Source organism: Pholcus phalangioides, unplaced genomic scaffold (genome assembly GCF_987345545.1).
Source record: "Pholcus phalangioides strain wild (caught in Gottingen) unplaced genomic scaffold, Ppha-v1.0 ptg000003l_1, whole genome shotgun sequence".
NCBI classification, from domain to species: Eukaryota; Metazoa; Arthropoda; class Arachnida; order Araneae; family Pholcidae; genus Pholcus; species Pholcus phalangioides.
In genome coordinates, this window is record NW_028301596.1 from 11,050,477 (window position 1) to 11,067,166 (window position 16,690).

Genomic DNA, 16,690 nt, shown 5'->3' on the forward strand with positions numbered 1-16,690 from the left:
ATGAGAAAAACAAATTTAAATTTGTTTTTTTAAATTTGAAAACAAATTTCAACTAATTTCTGAGAAACTGTCTGAAAACTTTACACTACATGAAAAACTGGAAAAAATTGAAAAGTTTCATTAAAATTCGAATAAATTTAAATTGGCTAAAATATTTTTATTTTACGGCAGCATCTACTCTGTTGAGAGAATTGGTTAATAGATGTGAATAATTAGTGAGGGAAATCTATGTGCGTGTGTGAATTCTAAGATATTCAGCCAAGACAACGGTACCTTCAGCACGATACTTAAACAAACGCGAAAATTTTGGAATCTATCATTTTCACTTTCAGTATAGAAGAGAGACAGCAGAGAAAACACAAAAATGGACTTGGACGATAAAATATATGTATTGACGGGAATTTAAAATTGTTGAATGGAATTAATTGTTTGAATAGAATTAATTGTTTGAATAGAATTAATTGTTTGAATAGAATTAATTGTTTGAATAGAATTAATTGTTTGAATAGAATTAATTGTTTGAATAGAATTAATTGTTTGAATAGAATATATTTTTATTATCTCTATTACACGAACGATATAAATCCGAAATACTGTATATGGCTACATTTTAAGAAATATGAAAACAAGAACTATGTATTGTTTTATGAATTTAATCAATTTCCAGTGGAAGAATATCATATACATATTATATTCTGCGTTTTTCGTTATGGCGTTCAGTTTGTTCATTTTGACATAATACACGCGTGTTATGCTAAAGCGTTTCTGTAAATATAGCATCAGAAGCATGCTTCACTCATTCACACAATGCTGTGGGTTTATTCTCGAAATAATCAAATGACGGAAATAATCGAAATAGCCTACCAATTTGTGGAAAATTCCTTAACATCCAATTACATTCGGCAAGTAATGGAATTATACTGCTCATTCTGTCACTGTTCGCAATTTTCACGATATTCAGCTTTCATTGAAGTTTCGCTATATATCTGACAACTAAATTATGAAAATACATAAATAAATAGATAGGTTCTCTCTTGCACATGTGTAATTAACAATCATTAACTTAAAATGTTTATATCTCATTGGTTATTGGGAGAAAATTTTTAAAATTTTTCCAGTTTTTCACGTAGTGTAAAGTTTTCAGACAGTTTTTCAAACAATTAGCTAGAAACTCTGCATGCTACACTGAAGAGACAAAAAACTGGTAACACCTGCCTAATATCGTGTAGGGCCTCCGCGAGCCCGCAGAAGTGCCGCAACACGACGTGGCATGGACTCGACTAATGTCTGAAGTAGTGCTGGAGGTAATTGACACCATGAATCCTGCAGGGCTGTCCATAAATCCGTAGGAGTAAGAGGGGGTGGAGATCTCTTCTGAACAGCACGTTGCAAGGCATCCCAGATATGTTCAATAATGTTCATGTCTGGGGATTTAGGTAGCCAGCGGAAGTGTCTAAAGTCAGAAGAGTGTTCCTGGAGCCACTTTGTAACAATTCTGGACGTGTGGGGTGTCACATTATCCTGCTGAAATTGTCCAAGTCCGTCGGAATGCACAATGGACATGAATTGGTGCAGGTGATCAGAGAGGATGCCCAGGTGAGGCGTAAAGCTTTGTGTCGTGCAGTCATCAAGGGTACACGAGTGGACCTTCGGCTCCGAAAGCCCATATCGATGATGTTTCGTTGAATGATTCGCACGCTGACACTTGTTGATGGCCCAACACTGAAATCTGCAGCAATTTGCGGAATGGTTGCACGTCTGTCACGTTTAATGATTCTCGTCAGTCGTCGTTGGTCCCGTTCTTGCATGATATTTTTCCGGCCGCAGCGATGTCGTAGATTTAATTTTTTACGGGATTCCCGATATTCACGGTACACTCGTGAAATGGTCGTACGTGAAAATCCAAACTTCATCGCTACCTCGGAGATGCTATGTCCCATCTCTCGTGCGCCGACTATAAAACCACGTTCAAACTCACTTAAATCTCGATAACCTGATAACCTGCCATTGTAGCAGCAGTAACCGATCTAACAACTGTGCCAGACACTTGTTGTGTTATATAGGCGTTGCCGACCACAGCGCCGTACTCTGATTGGTTCCATATCTCTTTATTTACATACGCATGCCTGTACCAGTTTTTTTGGCTCTTCAGTTTATATATAAGCAAAAACATTCGATGAAAACTGGATTTTTTTGCAAAAAATGCTATTTATATCTTCGTGAATACTTATGCTATTTTCAAAACATGCATGCTATTATAAAAAGACATACAGGTATTGAACGAAGCTATTAAAATATTTTGGTTTTGTAACTTACAAGTCATTTGCAGCTTTTTTGATACGGGGGTGATCAAAAACATTTATTTTCTCATTTAATTTTTTGACGGTCTCCTTTATGTACTCGTGACTAAATTTTCACTGGGAATTTTTCACGGCGTATTACAAACAGTGGAGTAATTACCTCGGAATAACGCGATAGGTGAAACTGACGATGACCGCGTAAGTCGAATTCGCGTAAATTGGGGTACGATTTTGCATATAAAGACATAGCATAATAGTGATTTTGCGTAAAAAAACAAGTTGATTGGGACCAAAATTTGGGGGGGGGGCACCCATCTTTCGGTAAATATTATGAAAAAACCTAGTTACCTATGGCCAATTATCTAAATAGAAATTAAACCGTTATTTTCATCAAGGCTCGCCACTTATATACAGTGAAGGTTGAATGACGTTACTCCTTGGCTTCATCTGCATGATGCCACCATAAAATCTTAGTTCAAATCCACGTCCTCTGACTTGCCGGGTGAGCGCCCTAGACCGTGGATAATTCACATTCACCATCTGGTGCAGTGTTAGCAATTTTGAGCTTTGGCCTTAATTAGGTCCGTCCGTCCATGTACGCTCCCGTTCAGTGCACACGAGCTCTAAGGAAAGATCGAGATACTTGTTGCATCTGAGTCTAGTGTGCTCACCCGTCAAGTGACATGACGTGGGTTCGATTCCCCGCAAAGGTAGCTGAATTTTCTCTCTTTACCAAGATTCACCTTCGCATCAGCCAGCTGTTAAAAACCTTTGTATGTATAGCGGAGAGTATCATCATATTTGTATATCTAGTGTATGTACTAAACATGGGATCTTTTACAATGAATGAATATTCTAAATGAGTGTAATTAAAAATGTTGTATGGTCTGTTACTTCTTTGATTGACATCCTTTTCAAAATGATTAAATGCTTACAAAACAACATTTCTTGTTTTCATATTTCTTTAAATATTACCATATATTTCGCATTTACGTCATAAGTGTGTAAATATAGATAATAAAAATACATTCTATTCAAACAATGAATTCCTTTGAAAAATTCGAAATTTCCGTCAATAAACGTATTTATTCTGTAAGTCTAGTTTTGTGTTCTCGTACAGAATATGTATTCGAGATCTCCTTCTTAAACGTTTATAAATGCATATGTATATAAAATTCCAACGATATGAAAATTTTATTTTGTCGTGAAAAACCGATACTTGAATGTATTCCCCTTGAAGTTACAATTTCAAACATAAGATACGAACTTAAAATCGTAAATATGCGTAAATACAGTACAACGTGAAGAGATATATTTCTTAAGGTTTTATACCTGGATCTTTTTATTGGAGACAATATTTTTGCGATTTCTTGCTATATGTATACAATATGGAAGATGATTTCTCATGAGAGGAAAAATATTAAGCTACGTACGTACTATAGAAGGTACGTGAGTTTCTATACGTACGTCGATTACATACGTAAAACATATATGAACCATGATAATTACTAGTACATAATGAATGAGGATCCTCAGAAAATTATCAAGTTCACCTTAGTAGAATTGGTTAAGGTAAAGCGTTCTATCTAAACAGAATGTTGAACTTAAATATTTAGAATGATGCAGTTAGTGTATTTTCTCTCACTGATACGTTTTCTAAAATGTAATACAATTTTAATATAGGTAATGTTGAATTCGTGGTTGAGTTTTTGACTTTAGGAAATATTCTATTGATACGAAATATTGTGCGGTGCTAAAACCGTAGAGAATACAGACATGTAATCAATAATATGTAATTTTTCTCACTCGTAACATTTGCAGTGGCGTTTATGATATTCGTAGTGATATTTCCGCATAAATCTGGGAATAATGTTGATCAGATACTTATCTAAATGGGAACCGTGGAATAGGTATAGCACATTTTTCTAATACCAATGCATCATTCCGACTTGTATTCAGTAATGTCTTGTCACAGAGAGCAACAGGCCCACGGCAATACAATTATTCGATTATTTCACTTCACCCATAGTTAGAAAATAATTGATGGCAGATGGCAGCACTACACATAACAAGCAACACACAGAAACACACTTCACGTAAGATAATACAGATATCCACACACAGACATGTACCAATTCGTGTAGAAGTTCCTCAGAGGAATATGGATGAGGTGCATGTCTGGTTCAGTAGTAGTAGCCTCTGGTTCAAGTACCCTTAGGATGTAAGTGGCAGACTATTTACGAGTAAATAACGAGTTAGTTGGAGTAAAAAGTAACAAGTGCAAAATATTAATTACGTCACAACATATCACTCGGATACACACGCTTTATTCGTATTTCTGGTGAACAAGCGATCTTCTTACTGATTTTAATGGGTGCACATGGCTTCTGCGCATTTCTTGAGAAATGCGTAAGTGTTCCCTTCTAAATTTTAGGTGAATAAAAATCTTATACATTTCTTGATTTCTTTGGATAAGACGTCTTTCACGCATCTCATCATCAGCCAAATCACATTTGCTGTCTCCAAAGTTCGCTCCATTTATCGCCAATTTGACGATATTTACAGAGCAGTGCGTTAATTTTTCATTTTTACATAAGGTAATGATTATTTACAGGTGAAAAATGAGATAATAAATGATGAAAAAAAAACCAGTTTACATAATTTTCGTTACAATATTTATATTCTTGAATTTCCTTTTTCAGTAATATATTGTTTTTATAAATATACAGTGCAGTACAGTACATAACGAACATTTACATTATGTATATGCTACCGTAAATATTCAACGACTAGATTTCAACCGAAAGAAATATCCTCGAACAAAACAGCACTGCTCATCAAAAAATAAAAAATTAAATAAATAAATAAATCATGTTCCGAAAGAAATTTAACCCGTGAGCACTCGCGCTTCAGGGAGGGACACGAGAACGCGCAAGGGGGTGCTCTTCGTACCCCCCACTAGTTAATTACTTCTGAAACGCGTTTTTTATTCAAATTTTAGAATATTAAATATCTTGACAACTATATTTAATCAAAATGGAAGAAATTATGAGTAAATATCAGCATTTATTTGATATGAAAACTTACATTATTCTACATACTCCGCGCTAAGACTGATAGTGTATTATTGACAAATATTCTTGCTGCACTTTTGGAGCAGCTCGTTTTCGTCTTTTTCTCATGCACATAAAAAACAACGTTTGTATAAAGTCCTTAGCTTTCTTGCAAATGGTTTGGAAGCTGAAAAAATTTGTTCAGAATCTCCCTTTTAGTTGGAGTGCAGAGTCTTTTACTATGTGGGATCTGATTGGTTGAAGGGTTAGGGTCTTTCTAGATGAAAGAGAGCCTTTTTGAATTATTTTGACAGTTTTTTCGTTGATAACAAGAACACCCTTGCATTGATTGCAGCGAAAGTCAGCAATGCAAAGAATATTATATCATAGGACATCTATTTGAAATTTTAGCAGTAGAATATACGGAGAACGCCCATTTCACACATCTACAACATCCATGGTATCTTCGTAAGATTTTTCTCAGACCAGGGAGTATAACTCTTACGACACGTACCAATCTGACTCATTTATTGATTTTTTATCCGTAGAAACATCTTCAAAAACTTTTGTAAGCATTTTATCTCATCTTTGTAACTCAAATTGAGAGACATTTTCGTACAAGTAAAGTAACACCAGGACGCGCAAAGGGATGCTTAACACCCCAGTAGCTGTATTCAAGCGAACAAAAGAGGAAATTTCGCGTTTGACATGTTCACCTACTAAAAGATTACCTTAGAAGTGTACTTACCTTAGAAGTGTGATTACCTTAGTGTTTGGAAATTTTATTTCTCTTCTCCGGGTACACATCTCGTCCATTTTGATAACGTAGAAAATTTAAGCAGAGTAATTCAACTTCGTACACAAATGACATTTCATTAACCACATCTACTCTTCAGCGAGCTATCGGATGGCTGGTGACGATATATATCGATCACTTATTATTTATATCGACGGTATCCTTAAAACATCTGCCTGGAAATATTATCACACACATTACAGATATTTTTAATGGTGCCTTATCATTAAATTATTTCCCAAAACCTTGGAAGCATTCAGTCATAAAAATAATTCACAAAACTGGAACTGACCCACTTTTAGCACTTAACTTCAGGCCAATCAGCTTACTGAGCAACTGGAGCAAAGTCTTTGAGAAAATTGTTGCAAACAGACTTAACCAATTCATTTATGAATACTAATTGATCAGACCCGAACAACACGGGTCTCGACCCGAGCACTTTTGCGTAATACAGCTAATTAGGTTCCACTTAGCACCGTGAAGAAATATATATATTTAGTTAACTTAGAAGATGTTCCACGTTTAGTTCAAGTCACGATACTTCTAATAAACAATATTTTTACGTATATATTTGTGTATATTCCGCACAATATCATTACAAAATACAACAATGCATAAGTATGACAATCAAGCAAATTTGAGAAACTGTAATAACAGATGGCGCTCACGAAGACCGAAACTCAGGTGATACACGCTTGAGCATGGAATCTTCGCTGAAAAGAGACGGATGATAGCTTCCATAATCCGAACATACTCTAGAAAAGCTCCACAAATTAGAACAATTCCAATAATGCCATCAGTGAATGGTGATGAAAAGATGTCGATCACGTTTCATTTGATGGTGGAGAACACAGCCTATACATATATATAATTACATGACAGTGATATTGAACGTTGTACAATTCACCGAGCTCAAATGAGCTCTATTCTCTTCTTAATATTGAAGTAATAAAATATTATATTAGCGCATAAAATATGACCTCAATGATAATAATTGAAGGGGAAAAATATTATTCTGTTGCGCAAAACTGTCCTATCCACCAGTTTGTCACATATTTGATGTGCTCGTTCGTGAGACTGTCTTAAACATTGCCATGAAAGCTGAATTAATGAATGCTTGAATATTTACCAATATATACGTGGTGGTGCATAGCAAACAGGGCGTATGACATTTTACTGGCGAACCGTTGATCCCAGAAACATACTTCCAATTATAAATAGTTTCCAAATAACGTGTATACTTTATTCATGATGCAACTCAGATATGTTATTCATGCTGCAAGTGGTTGTATAGTTATTAAAGTAGGAAATTAACTTTTTAGTCGGTCCCCGTGTTCCCTAAAGCCCAACTAGAAAGTTGATGTACTCTCTCTCCTGATATCAATTAAAAAAATTCGACGTTTCCAAGTGCAATATTCACTGAGATATTCGAATTCAAAAAACTGAGGTAGAGAAAAAAAAGTTAAATGCGGGAAAACCGTTTTACGCGCATTTCACCGTTTTTCGAATATCGGACTTGAAAACGTGGAATTTTTATAGTTGACATCAGGAAAGAATCCAGTAAACTGGTCCTCTGTCCCGAGCAACAAAAAAGTAACTTTTTGTACCATCCCCGTGTGTTCAAAAATCCAATTAGAAAGTTGCTGGCCTGAGTGCCAAGACAAAAACTTTCTAATTGGATTTTTGGGCACATGGGGACGGTATAAAAAGTTACTTTTTTGGTGTACGGGCATAGGACCAGTTTAAATTGGAGGTTCGTAAAATTGAGCGCTGACTGCAATCCTTTTTTTGTCCAAAATTAAAAAAAAAAGATACAAGAACATGGATTTATTTCAAAAATAAGTCAACGAGACTAAATTGCTACAGTTTCAAGAAGTTTCGGTAGAGAAAAATCAGTTATTTTTCTCGATCTTTTCCTATATAGCGGCCAAACGGTACCGTCGTTCTAGGTAGATCGAAATTCCCGTCATTATAGATAGTTAATGAAGTCTCCAAGAAGATCCGAGCTTTTTTTTTTTGTAATTTTGTTTTTAGTATGGCTTTTGAAGTTAACTCTTTCATCTAGGGTGATGTCCAGGTTCTTAGTCGACATCTTGTTGCTCTATGACGATCTTCGTATTTGACATGATATCTCGTTTGTCAGCCATATCATCAGACATTTGTTCACATTCAACTGGTTATTGTAGTAGGTATATTCCAATTATTATTATATATAACTTGCAAAAAATATAACTAATATCGGGGCGTAAGATCGTATTTGCAGGTGGTTTAAAGGAATAACTTGATAAACAGTAATAAAATATACATATTTAATTAACTTTCCAGATCTATTCATTTATTTCAAGTCACACACACAATGTGCCTAATAATCATTAATTTTACATGAGCATTCAGTGTTTTCTTGCATGATATCAGCATAAAATACAGTGCGTTTCAAAAGGAATCACCTGATTTGAAATGTGTATATTACGAAAAATATTGAACACATAGACACGTACGATTAATTTTATATTACACGGCTAATCATAAAGTTTTTTTGCAAACGAAATTAAACGTGCTCAATATGTCCACCTTGGGATGCACAGCATATGTCTATACTGTAGTCAAATGTGTCCCAAATTTTTGCGAGCAGGATTGCATCCACTCCATCTGCGAGTGGATTTCTGTGGACTACGTGCGAAATTCTGTTGGATGCGCTTCACATTTTCGTCTGACATGCGGGGACGACCAGGGGATTTCCCTTTACACAGACAACCCTTGTCTCGGTATTGTTTTTTACCAGGGGTGGCTAAATTCTTTCTGTTCGCGGGCCAACATAATGATAAGCTGTAGCATCGCGGGCCGCTTCAGTGATGCAACTTCGGTGTATAAGTCAATCCATTATTAAGTGAATTAATTAGTCAGTTATTAAATTAATTTCGTCATTAGCAATAAGAAGTTTGTTAATCAAGAAAGCTGCTGTTGGAACCGATAGTTCAAATAATGATCACAAATTTAATTTTTTCACAGCACTTTTACCTTGTCGCGTGCCGCACAAAATCACTTCACGGGCTACACGCGCCCCGCGCGCCAGCTGTTGGCCACCCCTGGTTTAAAGCATCGCCTAATGCTCTGAACGTTAAGAAATTCAACACCAGAGTATTGTCGACGAAAAGCAAAATGAACAGTTATTACATACTCACACTTCACGAAGCTTAGAACATAATACGATTTCTATTGTGCAGTTGCCATCTTGACAAACACTGAAGTGGCGGCCGAAGGAAGACTGTTAGCGCAACCTGTCGGAAACTTTGTAAAACTTGAGATTTTCCTCTTTCTACTTATAGGCCTACATTATTCGATCAGAACGGAGTGAAAGCTGAATAGTTGTGATTATTTTTTTTAATGTGGTGATTCTTTTTGAAACACTGTAAAAAATCCATAAGTACAACAATCAACGCTAATTCAGAAAGCTTTAATAACAGATGGCGCTAACGAAAATCGAAAGGTAGATGATAGACGTTTGAGCGTTGAATCTTTGCTGGAGAGATGAATGACGACTTCCAATCTGAATATATTCTAGAAAAGCTCCATAAATTAGAGAAATATCAGTAATATCTTCACTCGTGATTGGATAAATACTCCATTCACAAAATTTATACTATTTAAATATATCAGTAGCTAATTCTTCATAATCTTCACCGTTTTAAAGATCCGTTTGTACATAACAAATGAACATATGACCCGTAGTTAGCGGAACGTTCCCGTAATTTTGGATGCTCAAACTTTTTCATAAAATGCCCTTTTTTCCTCTCTTATTTTCAGCAAGGTTTTGTTAAATACTCGAAATCAATAACTGAAATTATTTTAGTGAAATTAATTATTTATATTATTATAATCATCGGTCTTTAATAATTAATTGTAGAGGTAAATAAATATATCGATCTCTCACATTCGTCAAACGTATTTTTTTCTTTTTCGAGATGAATTTTGACTAGCAATACCCGACATTTTCTGCAATTGTTCAGTTCTAGACTTTTTAGCTATAATTGGCAACTTCAAGCCTTTGACAATATTTTTAGATACAACTATCACTTTTACATGCATTTGACAATTGTTTTGGCTGCAACTAGCATTTTTATATGCATTTGACCATGTTTTCAGCGCGAAGAGAGAACTTTACTCACCTTTGACGAATTTTTCCTGCCATTAGAAACTTGCATAGGCCTTCGACAATTTCTTTCCGCAAGTAAATGGCAACTTCACTCACCTTTGACAATTTTCTTCGCCTGTAACGGACAATTTTTCTTACATTTTAAAATTTTTCATAGCTGTAAATGACAATTTTAATGTTATTGATTATTTCACCCTCTTTAGAAACTTTTTTTTTGGCGATATCCCATATATTTTTATGGGGAAAAAATATATAGCCTAGGCATTCATCGTGTTGCGTGCATTGATACTTTTATACCGAAACAAATTTCAACAACCATATCAAACTTTTTGGCGGATCGCATTTGGCCGTCGCGTCGGTCCGCAGGTTGTGCACCCGTGCTCTATTTTGGGAGGCCATTTTGGACGTAATTTACGAGGATTATATACAACGAGCTCCCTATCGTTGATGCGAAATTATTTCCTCGAATACGTGCCTTGCTTCAAGGCGAACTCGATCCGCATCCATTAAACAGAAGACAACGGACAAGACCTTGTATAATACAATATAATACAATATCTAAAAGGATGACTCTATTCACTATTCAGAGCACTGTTGCTTCACTAAGCATAAGTGGAGACAAAGGGCAATTTCGAAAATTTAAATATAATAACAACCTCTCTTTACTCCTCTCGTTACATAAAAAAAAAAACCGTAAGAAAGACATAAAACGAGCACAAACAAACAAATGTAATAAAAGAAAATTGACATTTTTTTTTGTTTACCGAAACCCTTTGTTCTGGAAGTAACGTGTATATAGTCATTGAAGATGGCTGTCGAGTGTTATATAATGATGCTCAGAAGCAAAAGAAGTATATTTTGGCCTTCATGGAGGAAAAAAAAATCTCCAATTTTTTTATGATTTGGTTTTTTCCTATTCCAAAATACATGAGGAGATCTTGGCACAGATCCTATTTCGTTGGAACAAATTGTTCAAAACAATAAACCCCCTTCTCTCTTCCTTCTTGCAGTGTTTCAAAAAATTCCATGCATTATGCCTTGTCAGAAATGCCAGGGAATTGCGTTTTTACCGATGGAAATATAGTTTCCTATTCCCCCCTTAATAAATACTAGGGAGCCATAGGTAATTTATTCATGACTGCGCATCTAATGTGACAGTTTGTCCATCTCGTTCTCTTACTTAAATTATGGATGATGCAAATGATTTGCCTGAACTGAAATATCATTGCTTGGGAAAGAATATGGTTGGTTATATATTTTTTACATGTGCCCGTAAATTCGTATAAATATATTATATTAAAGATGGAATCTGAAATGTTATTTAATAGAGATATAAAACACTGCATTAATTTTTTTTAAATAGTTTTTAGGTATGAGAAAAAAAAGAGAGGGGCTTTTTCATGGCCGGAGTTTATAATAAATTTCATACCTTTCTGGCTATTATGGCTGGCTCCAAACTGTTTTGTAGCAGTCGTTTCATCCTCTACTGCGGTGGACATCTTCAGAGCTGTTTCATGTTGAGACGAAACGACCTCCTTGGATGACCGTTGTCCACTGACGATTTCGCTAGTGACGCGGAAGGATTAACTTCGTCGTTGTGACGTCGAGCAAGGGATGTGTTGATGGGACGTGGTGACTTCTGATTGGGTGGGTGGGGATCGGAGTCTTCAAATTTGAATGAAGGGTCCAAATTCGGAAGAGTTGATGTTCTAACCGTCTTGATCGTGGTATTTCGGACTGTCAGGTGTCATATCTTGCTCAAGTGCAGCCATTCTTCCTTCCTGTTGAAATTATCTGCATGCTTAACGATCTCAATAGTTTCACTGTTTAATCGAGAGTAGAAGTGATTTTCTGAAGATAGAATATCGGTGTGTTGGAAGTGGATGTCATGACCCTTGAGAAAGTCATGTTCACCGACAGCAGATTTTTCTGATTGCCTCAGGCAACAGTGGCGTTGATGTTCAGTGAGGCCAGTTTATATTGAGAGCAAAGTGGTGCCGATGTAGACAGATCCACATGAACAGGGAATCTTATAAACAACCGCCGATGAGAAGGGGTCATGAACATGCCTTCCTCAAAGGTCATGACATCCACTTCCAAGACACCGATATTCTCTCTTCAGAAACTCACTTCTATTCCCGACTAAACCGCGAAGCTATTCAGATCGTTAAGCACAGAGATAATTTCAACAGGAAGGAAGAATGGCTGTGTGCGCTTTTGAGCAAGATATGGCACCCGACAATCCGAAATACCACGGTCAGGACGGTTAGAAAATCAACTCTTCCGAATTCGCCCCCCCCCCCATTCAAACTTGAAGACTCCGATCCCCACCCACCCAATCAGAAGTCGCCAACTCCCATCAACACGTCACTTGCTCGACGTCACAACGATGAAGTTAATCCTTCCGCGTCTCCAGCGAAAGCTTAAGTGGACAACGGTCACTCTTTACGTAGTACACAAAAGTGCAATACAGTAAACGGTTGCAGGGACATTGAATTTAAATAAATTTTATTAATCAACTAGGCCGAATCAGTTTGCCGTTTTTCACGGTGAATTTATTCTTTGCAGCTAATTTTCTGATTGCACCAAAGACACCGATTTAAAAAAGAAGCCAACAGCATAAATTTGATGGCAAGTGATGATGATGTTGTTTCTCAATATTTTACGATAATCCCTCTACAACGGATATTTTCCTTGGTCCGCAGAATATCGTTAAATTCGAGTTTTCACAGTAATTCGTATGTGAGACCTCGTTACAGCGATACTTGATATAACGATAAATCCCTCTACTATAAATCCACTGCAATTGCATGGGTACTTCATTTCCCACCACTGGAGATTTCGCAGCGATTTTAACAGCAGTTAGCAACTTCGCTCCCGTTTGGTATCGTTTATGGTGATAATTAGCGATGACATGTATTATCCCGCATTTGGAATTACAGTTCCCATATTTTTCGAGAGGGAAATATGGTCAGCCTATGCCAGCAAAATATGGTATTGGAGTAACGTCTATTATCTGAACCAGGGGTGGCCAGCCCGTGGAACGCGTGCTACAAATGACACGCCATGTTATCAGGAGTGGCAGGAAACGCTTTTCAAAAATTATAAAAAAATTTTACTCTATTTTTCACAATCAATGAAATTTTCTCTTCAACTTTTAAAACTTTTAAACAATCCTTTTCTTATGAATGATGGTCTTCTAGGCTTTGACCTTTGAAGACCGGACACATCTTGGTCTCCTACGCTGCCAAAGTAAAGTAAGGTAATTATTATGTGATTAATCTTTCTATTCAATGCGTTTCTGTCCGGTTTATCCTCTTTGAACATAGTTGCTGGACATAGCGGTGGTCGGCTGAAGTTGATTTTCTGTGGTTCCCAACTGCGAGGCGCGAATGCGAGCCGATCTCTTAGGCCGAACAGAACACATACTGGGGATGTGTTAGTTAAGAGAGAGAGCAGCACTCCTACAAGCAGTACAAATATCCAATCTATAATCACTTCACTTCTGAAATATATATGGCAGCACTGAAAAATCATGCACAACACTAGATACACATTCAAACAGTTATGTACACACACTTACTCTTCCGGCACAACTCATTACATAGTAAATTGCCCATAACGGTAGACCTGAGTTTTGCTCGGTTTGAAAGAAAGATGAAAAGAAAGTTACTGCCGAAGCCCGAACTGCGGACAATTCACGACGGGGACGGTCACTTCACGAACTGGCCAAGAGTTTTGGACAAAGCCTGAATTGAAGAAACTATTAAGACTTTGGCCGGCCATTTCGCGAAGTGGCTTGCGATCCCTGGCCAAAGATCGATGTAAGACCGCTCGATAAGAGCCAAAGACATTTTTTTAGTCGCCACCGTGTAATACATGTCTATATGTTGCAGCTGTACTTGGTTAGTTGCATGTGACGAGAGAAAAAAATGTTAAATTAGAAAGAAAAAAAACTAAAAAAAAACTATGAAATATTTTTATTATTATGAACATATAGTTTTTCTTCCAAATTTTGGAAAAAAAATTATTACAATCGTGACTGTGCGGTTTGATGGACTGTCATAACTTTCATTATCTGATTTTGGCCAGGTATCATCGGCATCTTCGCGAACTCACCGGCCAATGTCCGGAACGGGTCAATATTTAACTAAATTTGTCAATTCTTGAAGTGCGCGGATACGTCGCCACTTGGACAGCTTCGGGTTTTAGAAGGGGAACAGCATAAAAATGAATAACACGAAATAGAGTTTGTGGACGAGCAAAAAAATGAATAAATATTAAAAATAATTTGCAGCCTGGCAAATACATGGGAGAAACAATTTATGGGCAGCCAAAATTAAATAATTGGGGGAAAGTAATTTCTTAAAAGTGAGGTCTTGGGTTAAAAGTAAACCAAATCTGTGGATCGAAAAAAAGGTAAATGGGAGTGATAATTTGAGAATCCAAATAAATAAATAAGGAGATGGGGGGGGGGGAGAACCAATTTACGGACGGCCAGAAAAAAAGAAACAATAAAAATAATTTCCGCACCGGTAAATAAACGGGAGAAATGATTTTTGGATCGGAAAAATATGGATAGGACAAATAATTTACACGGGCAGCCAAAGATAAATAATTGGGAAAAATAATTTGTTGGACCGGAAAAAAAGTAAATGAATGGGGGCAGTTTTAATCTGCGAACTGACGATTTTTAATGAGAGCGATGATTTGCGGACCGGCAAAAAATAGATAGCAAACAATTTGGAAAATAGACGGTAAACTAATTTACGGACAGCCAAAAAAATAAATAGAAATAGGAATAGTTCGCAAAAATCTGCAAAAAGAAAAACAAAACGAATTAAGCCGGTATTACACTATAAAAGTTTGATAAAACTCAAAAAATTCAACCAATAAAGTTCATAGGTTACATTCGAGCAAATGAAACTGGTAATCTTATGGGTGGCATTTTACAAGTTTTACAAAATTACTTTTATAGTGTAATCCCGGCCTAAAGAGATACACTTTTCAGACCTTCTGACGGCTTATTAAACAGAAATAAAAATCAAGATGATAAAAAAATGGTTCATTTTCATTACAACTGGCTTTAAATGAACTGAATTGAATATTTATTGTTTTTGAACATTAATTTATAACAACATTATAATGGATCAATAATTATAATACAAATTCTTGATAGTGACATTACAGATATCTAATTATAATGTCAAAAAAAACCCGAAAGCGCACGTAATAATAAAAGGTTTTTACGTGAAAAAAAGGAGGGGCGGGTGGGAGTAGGGAAATAAAAAATGAGGGAAAAAATTCACAAAATTTTAATCAAATTATTGGGGGGGGGGGTACATTCACGCACACACACACACATATATAAGAATAATTTTGGCCTATAGGCTTATTTTTTTCACACATATATTATTTTACAAAGGACGAACGATTTATTGATCAGATTTATTACTTTTATTTATTTATCAAAATATATTTTAAATAAATTTAGATTTCTTTGCGACTAATATGAATCAGTGAAAATTTTTCGCAAACCGATTCGAATTCTCATGGTATCGGTCCATGGACCAGCCGTTGTAAAACACTGATTTGAAGAACAGACATATTTTTCATTATGAAAGCTGCAGAGGTAAATTTCAAAGCAAGCTATTCGGAGACATTATCAATATCGATATTTTCTTTATGGTATTAAAGCAGTAAGACATTTTTGACTGAAAATAACGAGGCATAATGTTCGACTCATCATTACAGATAATAGCCGTCTTGATCTTCATAAATCGCTGTTTTATTATGAAAATGTAATTATGTATCTAAAAACTATTGAGGCAAGGAAATTAGCATAATTTAGTTTCAATCGAAAATTTCGATTGAACTTTTTTTAACCGTTTTTTTTACTTGAATATGGATAAAAATGCTTCATTCAAAAAATTCATTTCATTACGTATCATTCAAAGTCATTGAAATTTCAATTTTCGCTTTAACATCGGTAAAGAACGGCTATTTTTTTTCTCGGTTTTGTGACTCACAGAGAGGCTCTCTTGAACATTGTACACGTTTTCGGAGATTCGAGAAAATTACGGTCAACCCTAAAGATCAGCCATATGTTAACAGTCCCAACGGGAGACCAATTTTCGGGATGTACCATTATACTATCAACTCTTGAAGCTAATTACTACTTTCCACGCAACTCACTGGAACAAGTTGTGCCTCTATAAATTCTGCTATTACCGACTAATTAAATATAATATTAACAAGTACGTTTTTAAGCTATAAATGGAAATTTTCTTTCATTTGTAGGCTGCGATGGAATTTTTCTTTTTTGTACTTTGAACTATCGGGAGTTTCTTCTCGAACACGTGCCGCAATAATTAGTAATTTCGTAAGT